Raw genomic sequence first — 9649 nt, 5'->3', positions numbered from 1 at the left:
ATCGAAATTAAAAATTTGGATTATTAATAATATAACTAAGAAATGCAAACTTTTTTTCAGATTAATTTTTTTGACTTTAATATTAATCTTGACTAGCACTTTAAATAGTGAGCAAATTTTTATTTATTTATATCAAAAAAGTTAAAACATACTACATAATTTATAAATAATACAACTTTATTAAGTGGGAAACTCGATGTTGTGACGTTGCGCTAAGTGCGATTATTGAGCTGTTTTATTAAAACGATAACTTGCTGTTTGCATTTCAAAAAAAAGGCAATAACTTCGCTATTATCATGAAAGTACTAGAGATATAAATATATATATCTACAATACTTCCATACTATTGTAAAACATTTTTTCTCAACAGAAAAAGTATTTCAAAACGGAGATTAAAGTTGTAGAAAATTTTCAGGTTTGCTCAAATTATTAACAATAACAAGGTATTGATAAAATGCGGAAACTTGCAACTAGTAAAGTGCGGGAATAAACTGCGGAATTAAGGTTAGGTGCAACATAAATTGATTAAATTAGGGAATAAATACAAAGAATGATCCAACATCAATTGAGGGTTTGGGTTGGAGTAGTGATAGGGTTCAAGTTATGAGATATTTCTTGCACTATATTCCCGCATTTGAAAATATATTTATGCTTTGAAAATCTCTGCATATCTGCATTTTACATGTGTTATCAACTACATATTGTGTTATGAGTTGATTATGTACTAATATAATTGCAATACTTATATTTATAAGTGTAATATAAGTATACAATATATATACTATATTATATACTTATATTTATGCTATATTTGACATTACTCCTTAATGGACAGCAAGACTATTTTTGCACTAAACCTTGTAGTTATTGAAGCCGATTTAGCAGCTTAGTTAAATTTAAAAGATATAGTCAGATAGATACTACACTTACTTACTAATACATACTGTTTTTTATGCCGAAGTTGTGCTTAGGAATAAGGTTTGTGTATAATTTTTGGTCAAGAAGGTGAAAGGAGGGGGGGGGGGGAAGGTGCTAGAGAAAAAAAACGAGCACTTTCAAATCTTTAATTTGCACTTTTAATTTTTTAATTTGCACTTTTAATCTTTTAATTTGCACAAAATAATAATCCATTATTTTTTTTAACTGTCTTAATTGCTTATTACGTTGGCTATAAAATAAAATGTCGAAACCTGAGTTTCGATATCAAATAAACATTTATTTTTTGAATTGCAATAAGGATATAAAAATATTGCAAAAATGCGTGCACAGATCGAAGAAAAAGACAGATACGCGGCTCTTGTATTAAAGGCATCAGACAAATAGCAGAAAAGCTCGGAAGGTCTCACTCTTGCATTATTAACATAATTCAACAATACAAAGAAACCCGGTCAATTAATGATCGTCATAGGACTGGACGCAATAAAGTTTTAAACGACCGTGATGTTCGCTCGTTAGTGAGATTAATGAAAGAAAACAGACAAGCATTATCTACAGACTTGTCTACAAAATGGACACTGTCAAATGGTCTAAAAGCATGCCCTAGAACTGTGCGAAGGGTCCTCGACAATTTAAATTATTTATGGCGTGCTGCTGCAAAAAAACCACGCTTAAATAAAAAACAAAAATTTGCCAGGAAAGAGTGGTGCAAACTACATAAAAATTGGTCAAACAGATCAGTGGAGCCGTGTGGTCTTTAGTGATGAAATGAACGTTGAGGTAGACAACAGAAAAAGTCGCGTAATGTTGCGTAGACTTCCAAGCAAACGGTTCAATGAATCATGCATTTCGAAACGAACAAAACAAGGCAGTGGTTCAATAGGCATTTGGGCCTGTATGAGTGTCTGTGGAGTTGGCGTTTTTCATTTATTTGATGGTAGACTCAACAAAGAAAGGTACATCGAAATTTTGGAAAACTCGCTTATTCCTAGCATTGATTTATGGCAGTTGCAAGATGGATTTATTTTCCAGCAAGATAATGCGCCGTGTCATAAAGCGCATGTTGTTAGTGATTGGTTCAATTCTAATAAAATTCAAATGCTTCCATAGCCTGCCAATAGTCCAGACTGGAATCCAATAGAGAATTTATGGTCGTGGCTTGATTACAAGCTTGGTAAAAAACAACTTTACAATTTGGAAGATTTGAAATCTTCTCATCATTTGAAAAATGTGCCTGATGAAGTAATCAAAACTTTAATGAATTCAATGCCAGAATGAGTACAGGAGTGCTTGAAAACAAATGGAGGAACAACACGTTTCTAAATTATTTTTTTATTGCTTTTTGAAATATTTGTGAAACTGCCCAGTGGGCACAATGACGTTGAAATAACGTTGAAACAACGTCGCAAACCGACGAAATGCAATGTTGAAACAACGTTGAAATTTGGTGGAATAGGAAACAAAATCCGACGTTGAAAACCACGATGTTGAAACAACGTCGATGAAAACGTTGTTTCAACGTTGTTATAACGTCTTATCGACTACATATCATCCATATTTCAACTTCGATAAAATGAAAATAAAAAGTTCAACGTTGAAATTACGTTGTTTTAACGTCTTATCGACAATATATCAACCATATATGGTTGATATATTGTCGATAAGACGTTAAAACAACGTTCAAACAACCTAATTTCAACGTTAAATTTTAGTCATTTGATAAAAATTATACAGCCTATTGGATATAACTTATATCCAATAGACTGCAGCCATGTTAAATTGTCATCGTTAACATGTTAAATTGTCTCGACTTGGATTGCGATAAAATAAGACAATAAAAAAGCAATATTTTGCGCAAAAAGTAGTGTATTTCATGTTCAAAAAATTATTTTAAGGGAGTTTATATAAGAAATAGATAGAATGTTAACATTTTATATATACATTTTATATTAACATATTCGAATCGTCATTTACGCACCGACCGCCACCATTAGATCTGTCGGGTGCATATTTCAAAAAACTCATGATATCTGTTCTGACTTCAGCAACCGTAGCAGTCGCTTTACTAAGCATGACGCCCTCTATAAAAAAAGGTATTGTCTGAGTAATTTGCAACAAGTACAGCAAGAACTTGAAATTAAAGTAGCACCAAATCATCAAATTGTGTTTTTCAATAACAGATAACATTACTCATGACTTACCAACAACAACCTTACAAATGTTTGTGCCTTCAAATTTCTCTTTACCCTTGCCGCCAGCCATGTTGAACTTTGATTGTAAACCATTGGTCATCAACCTACAACAAAAATTTATTATTTTTATAAATACATTAAACTTTGATACAATATCAGGTTAGGTAGCCCAATGGCACCGCGTATACCGCGGAATTATGGTTTTAAAATTTCAAAAATTCAATGACTTTTTTTTTTGTAGAAATAGGTCAATTTCAATAAAAAATATACATATATATAATAGATCATCCAGGTCAAATTTGAAAAATCCGAAAAATTGTTTGCGGAAAAAGTCCGGAATATTCCCCCCCCCCCCTTATTTTCTCTCTTAATTTGCTTTCATCTGAGTTGCTTTTATTTTTAGTTTTAAATTTCATCCTGTAAGATAGAGTCTGAATTATATTCAGAATCTACTATTGCAGTAGCCTCACAATTGCTGCTGCCACAGACATCTTCATTTAATGAAGCTGAGCAATCAATACCAATGTCACTACTAAGAAGCTCATTAACCAAAACATTATTCCGTCTCCATCGCTTTAACCTGGTAGCCATTTCCCTAAACAACAGAAGGCACTTTTATAGTATATATATATATATATATATATATATATATATATATATATATATATATATATATATATATATATATATATATATATATATATATATATATATATGTATATATATATATATATATGTATATATATATATATGTATATATATATATATATATATATATATATATATATATATATATATATATATATATATATATATATATATATATATATATATATATATACAAGTGGAAGTTTTTAAAATAAAATAGCTAAATTAAAATATCATAAAACACACGATTTAGTTATATAGTGCGTGATTCTTTACTATTTAGTAAACTTGGCATCGATGTTCATTTTCACGGTATATATTATATATGTATATTTATTTATATATTTCTATATACATATAATATATGATATATTTCTATATATATATATATATATATATATATATATATATATATATATATATATATATATATATATATATATATATATATATATATATATATATATATATATATATATATATATATGATATTATTATATATAACATATGATATATACATAAAATATATGATATGTTAATAAAATATCATATAGACTATAATAATCATAATACTATATTATAGTATTTTTATTATTGTTATTATTATTTTTATATTTTTTTTATATTTGGGAAGAGCGGAAGGAAAAAAGTGATTCTTACGCCAACACATACCACTGTGCTCTCCTGAGACCGCCAGGGTAAATTTTGGTTTACTCTAAAAATTTTTGTTTATCTACTATTATTGGGTTAAATAAAGTATTTTAAAATAATTTTTAAAATCTAAACTAACTTTTAAACATAGAAATTTTAGATTTAATTAATTAAAATGTCTAAAATAAATTGCGTCATTTTATGATTACATCATCTATTCAAATTGGTACAAACTGTTGCAATACAGATGAAAATAATTATTTTTACAGTGAAAAGCGGTTTTTTTGTCAAAATGGCCGACGAAAAACGTCTAACTTGTGCATGTTGCTTTATTTCCTTTGGAAAAGGATCACATAAACTTATTAAAGTAACGCAGTACAACTTCATATTCAAAATTTATTTTGGACAGAATATGATGTAGAAAAAGAGTGTTGTTCAAAAAAACACTTGTAATACTTGCAAAACAAATTTATATGCATTGAACAGGGGTGAAAAATCAAAATTAAATGATTGGATTGAGAAAATATCTCAAGACAAAAACTCAGAAGATCATCTGATATTAGTGAAATATCTGAACAGATCACAACAAATAACCAAAATATCGTTGATAAAATTGTTAAAAAGACATGTCCTTCTTGCTTTTCTACAATAGGTATGATTTCCTTAAACAAATTAAAAATATGGTATAACTTATATAAAATTTTAGATAATAAACTATTTCTTCAATTTAAAAAAAAAAAAATTAAATTTAGCATAGAGTCAATGCTACTCAATGCATAGTCTATGATAGACTTATTAAATTTTAGTGTATTATTTTTATATGTTTTACAAATATAGTAATACCAGAGTTTTTCCTACACACTAAAAATTAAAGGTAGAAATTTTTAGTTAAGGTAGGATATGTGATATACCCTTAGTAAGGCATAATTTTCTACCTTATAAGGTAGAAAATTATACCTTTAAGTTAGAAAATTGTATGACAAATAATTGTTTTTAATATAATTTTCTACCTTAAAAGGTAGAAAATTATACCTTACTAAGGGTATATCACATATCCTACCATAAGGTAGAAATTTCTACCTTTTTTTTTTAGTGTGTAGTTTAAATTTCTATTTAGGCAAAGGAATTTCTCATTTTTGGTGTAAGAGTGAAGCGTAAAAAACCTAATTATGCTGGCTGAAGGTCTTGGAAATGTATCCAGTGAGCAAGTTGCTTCTGGGATTATCAAAATAAAAATGAAAAGAGACAAAATTAAATCTGGAGACAAGTTTCCTTTAAAAACCTTTGAAAACAATCTCCTTGTTGTTGTTGGCACACCTGTTAATAAATGCAGCAGAGCATTCGTTAAAAAGTTATCTCTAAAAAATATAATGGAAATCTCTAATACTCTAAACCTGAGTAAAAGAAAGACTAAGCTACTTTGTAAACATATGCGACAAAATTTAGGAAAGAAAATGTTAGAACCTAATATATCAACTCAGATAGAGGAGCTGCATAATGTATTTTCAGATTTTTAAGATGTCAAAACTGAATCATTCATTTCAGGGGATGAAGAGATAAGTCGCAGTTTGGTATTTGTAAAAGATACTTCTGATTTAATTCTTCGTATGATTAATGAAAGAGGTTTGAATCCTTATTGCACTATTGCTAGGATTTCCATTGATGGTGGACAGGGTTTTCTTAAATGCGTTATAAATGTTTTTGATCCACTACGTAAACATACAACTTCAGAAAGTCTTGATGATTGTGGTGTAAAAAGATCATTGATTTTAGCTTTAGTTGAAGATGTTTCGAGCATAATGGTAATCTTAGTAAACTATTGAAACCACTAGCTCTGAGTGATGTAAAATATAGCATTTGATCTAAATCTTTTTATTTGGTTTAAGCAGTCACAGCGGCAAGTATGCATGTCTCTGGTGTGAAGGGGAAAGTACTCGAGAGCGGAAAAAAAAAAGAACCTTAGGTTTAATTGATATCAACTACAACAAGTTCGTTGAAGATGGATGCAAAAAAAATCACATGATTGAATTTAAAAACTGTATTTCTCCTTTGTTGTGTACCTTGTGTTTGTTGTGTACCTTGAGTTGTGTACCTTTATGAACCTCTAGAAACTTTAGTGGAACATCTCATTCCTCCACCAGAGTTGCACATTCTTATTGGTATTACTTCTATGTTTGTAAAAATATTAATTACACTGTGGCCTGATTTTGATCCGTGGCTAAAGTTGAATTTTATAATCCTTAGAGGTTACCACGGAACTGGTTTGGATGGTAACAATTCACAGAGACTTTTAGATAAATTAGATATTTTAGAAGTTAACTTTTTAAGTGCAGCCTCTATATTACCAAATATGATATTTCTCCAACCTGTAGTTAGCTGTATTAGAAAGTTTTCAATTATTAAAACAAAAGCTTTTAGCATGTTTATTGGAGAATCAATTTAATATTAGATGGAAAGTTCATATTTTATGTCATCATTTTCCTTTTCTTCAGCATAGTCAGTTTAAGCTTGGTGTATATGCCTAGCAGGCAGGAGAAGGTGCTCACTAAAAGCGTCGTTTGGAACACAATGATTATGCAAAACAGCTTAAAAAAAGTGTAATTGAGTTAGGTATAAACAGTTTCAAGTAGTCCTTTTCTCTCCTTTTTTAAAATTTTTAATTATTGTGAACTTTGAAGTGATTGAATTATTTTATAAGGAATTTCAATAATTCATGTTAAATTGGTACATTTATTGCATTGATGTTATATTGTTAACTCTGGAATTTATATCAATTTTATCATAAAAGATCTCATTTTTTCATTTCAAAGTTGTATTCTGTTAACAAAAATTGTTTTAGAGGTGTAATACCCTATAAACTTTGAAAAAAAATCCCCGCCCTCCCCATATTATCCCCTCCCCTCCATATGTTATTTTAGGTAAAAACTATTTTTACAAAAAAAATATGTTTAAAAGTTAGTTTAGATTTTAAAAATCATTTTAAAACACTTACCTAAACCCAATATTAATAATTAAACAAAAAAAATTAGAGTAAACCAAAATTTACCCTGGCGGTCTCAGGAGAGCACAGTGATACGTCACTTTTAATTTCTTTTGACTTTCGTCCAACATTTGCGAGTTGTCAGGAAATTAAAACCATTAATTTAATAACAAACTGATTGTTTTTTAAAAAAACCACAAAAACGCAAATTTAATTGACCAGAATGTTTTTAGAAACATTCTGAATGTTTTTAACAATATAAACAATGCTTTTATTTTAATTTTTTTCAATAAAATATTTTTATTTTTAATTTTTTTACTGTAAATCATGCGCGGAGTGTTGCTACATCGACTATCTTATAGCCTGACTCGCTAGGGAATGCTGCTACATCGACTGACAAATAGCCTGACTCGCAAGGGAGTGCTGCTATATCGACTGACAAATAGCCTGACTCGCAACAGAGTGCTGCTATATCTACTATCTTTTAGCCTGACCCGCAAGGGAGTGTTGCTACATCGACTGAGGGTTTGGTTGGGGCAGGCAGTCTATCAATTAATAAAAAAAAAAATTCCGGTCTTGCATTTTAAATTTTTACTTTTTGTCAACAAAATATGGACAACATATAAGAGTTCTATATATATATATATATATATATATATATATATATATATATATATATATATATATATATATATATATATATATATATATATATATAACATATGATATATACATAAAATGTATGATATGTTAATAATATATCATATAGACTGTAATAATCATAATACTATATTATAATATTTTTATTATTGTTATTATTATTATTATTTTTATATTTACAAATATATATATATATATATATATATATATATATATATATATATATATATATATATATATATATATATAACATTGATAATATATATTTTACATTTATATAATATAAAATTAGTATAGTCAAATATACTAACATACATAGTAAAACAATTTAATCAAACTCTAAAAAACTACTTACTTAAACAAACTCTAAAACAAATTCAAGCAAATTCTTTATGCAATACACACTGATGAAATAAAAAAAAGATCTATTTAATATTTATCACTAATGCATCGCAAATTAAGCAATGTGGTATAGTTAAATTGTCAAACTCAAAACCTTATGAAATGCCAATAGATGGCCTAATCAATGACTCGTAAAGTCACGCATGCGTATTTGAGTTCTTAAAATTCAAAACGAACGGTGAAACTCATAATATAGACGTTGAATTAACGTTGATTCAACATCCCGTTAAGTTGATCGTTTTCAACGAATTTTCAACGTTGATAAAATGTTGATTTTTGGTTACATGACGTCGAGACTAAAAATCAACCGTAAATCAACGTTGAAATTACGTCGTGTGTCCACTAGGTGGTCTTAAAATTTTGTCCAATTTTTTTTCCCATTTATATTTTTTACTAGTCAGTTTTTTAATTTTTTAACACTATTTTGTAAAAAAATTATAAATTCTTTTATAATAAGTATAAAATACAATAAAAATTCTTTCTAAAAATGTTTTTCTTATTTTGATACCTTTTTCCAAAATAAAATTATACTAAGGTTAAAAATAAATTTTGAAAAAAAAAAGAGTGGTCTTTAACTTTTGGCCACCGCTGTATATATATATATATATATATATATATATATATATATATATATATATATATATATATATATATATATATATATATATATATAATATATATATATTATACATATTATGCGGTAGTGGTGTAGTGATAAAAGTGCTCGCTTCATAAGCGAGAGGTTCCGAGTTCACCACGTCCCTGGTAGTACCGCGCTCAACTTGTTTCTCCGTGCAGTGGCCTTGTTCGTCAAGGTTCGTGTTTCAGAGTTATAGAGTTGAGAGAAGGTTATAACCACTATTAAGTAGCCACCTCATCTGTAGTGGCCTCCTTGGCCTTGAGGAGGTGAATAACAAAAAAAAACCAAAAAAAACATGTTATAATCTTTGAACTTTTTACTTGCAAATCTATACTAGTTACATTATTTTTTGTTTTTTCATTGTTTTTTTTATTTCATTGAAAGTTCATTATTTAACATAGATTTTAAATACAGTGCTTTTGTATCCTTAAATCATTTTACTTAAGTGGAGTTTCAAAATAGATGGGCTGCAGCTGTTTAGCTAGAAAACGTTAATGGGAATTAGCAAAAAGTGGATGGTGTGGTGCTAGTTAAATGGTT

The 9649-nt window shown here is 28.2% G+C and overlaps 1 long non-coding RNA gene across 1 annotated transcript; it reads right to left on the bottom strand.

Annotated features, from left to right (window-relative positions):
- Positions 1–2796: 2796 nt before the first annotated feature.
- Positions 2797–8804, bottom strand: LOC136086606 (uncharacterized). Its single transcript, XR_010641464.1, has 3 exons — positions 8423–8804; positions 3138–3723; positions 2797–3017 (listed from the first exon to the last, which is right to left on the bottom strand). It is a non-coding gene; the product is annotated as an uncharacterized LOC136086606 (long non-coding RNA).
- Between the last annotated feature and the right edge of the window lie 845 nt (positions 8805–9649).

The sequence above is a fragment of the Hydra vulgaris genome, chromosome 10 (genome assembly GCF_038396675.1).
Source record: "Hydra vulgaris chromosome 10, alternate assembly HydraT2T_AEP".
NCBI classification, from domain to species: domain Eukaryota; kingdom Metazoa; phylum Cnidaria; class Hydrozoa; order Anthoathecata; family Hydridae; genus Hydra; species Hydra vulgaris.
The sequence above is the reverse complement of the archived record's forward strand: the minus strand, read 5'-3'. Positions and strand labels throughout refer to the sequence as shown.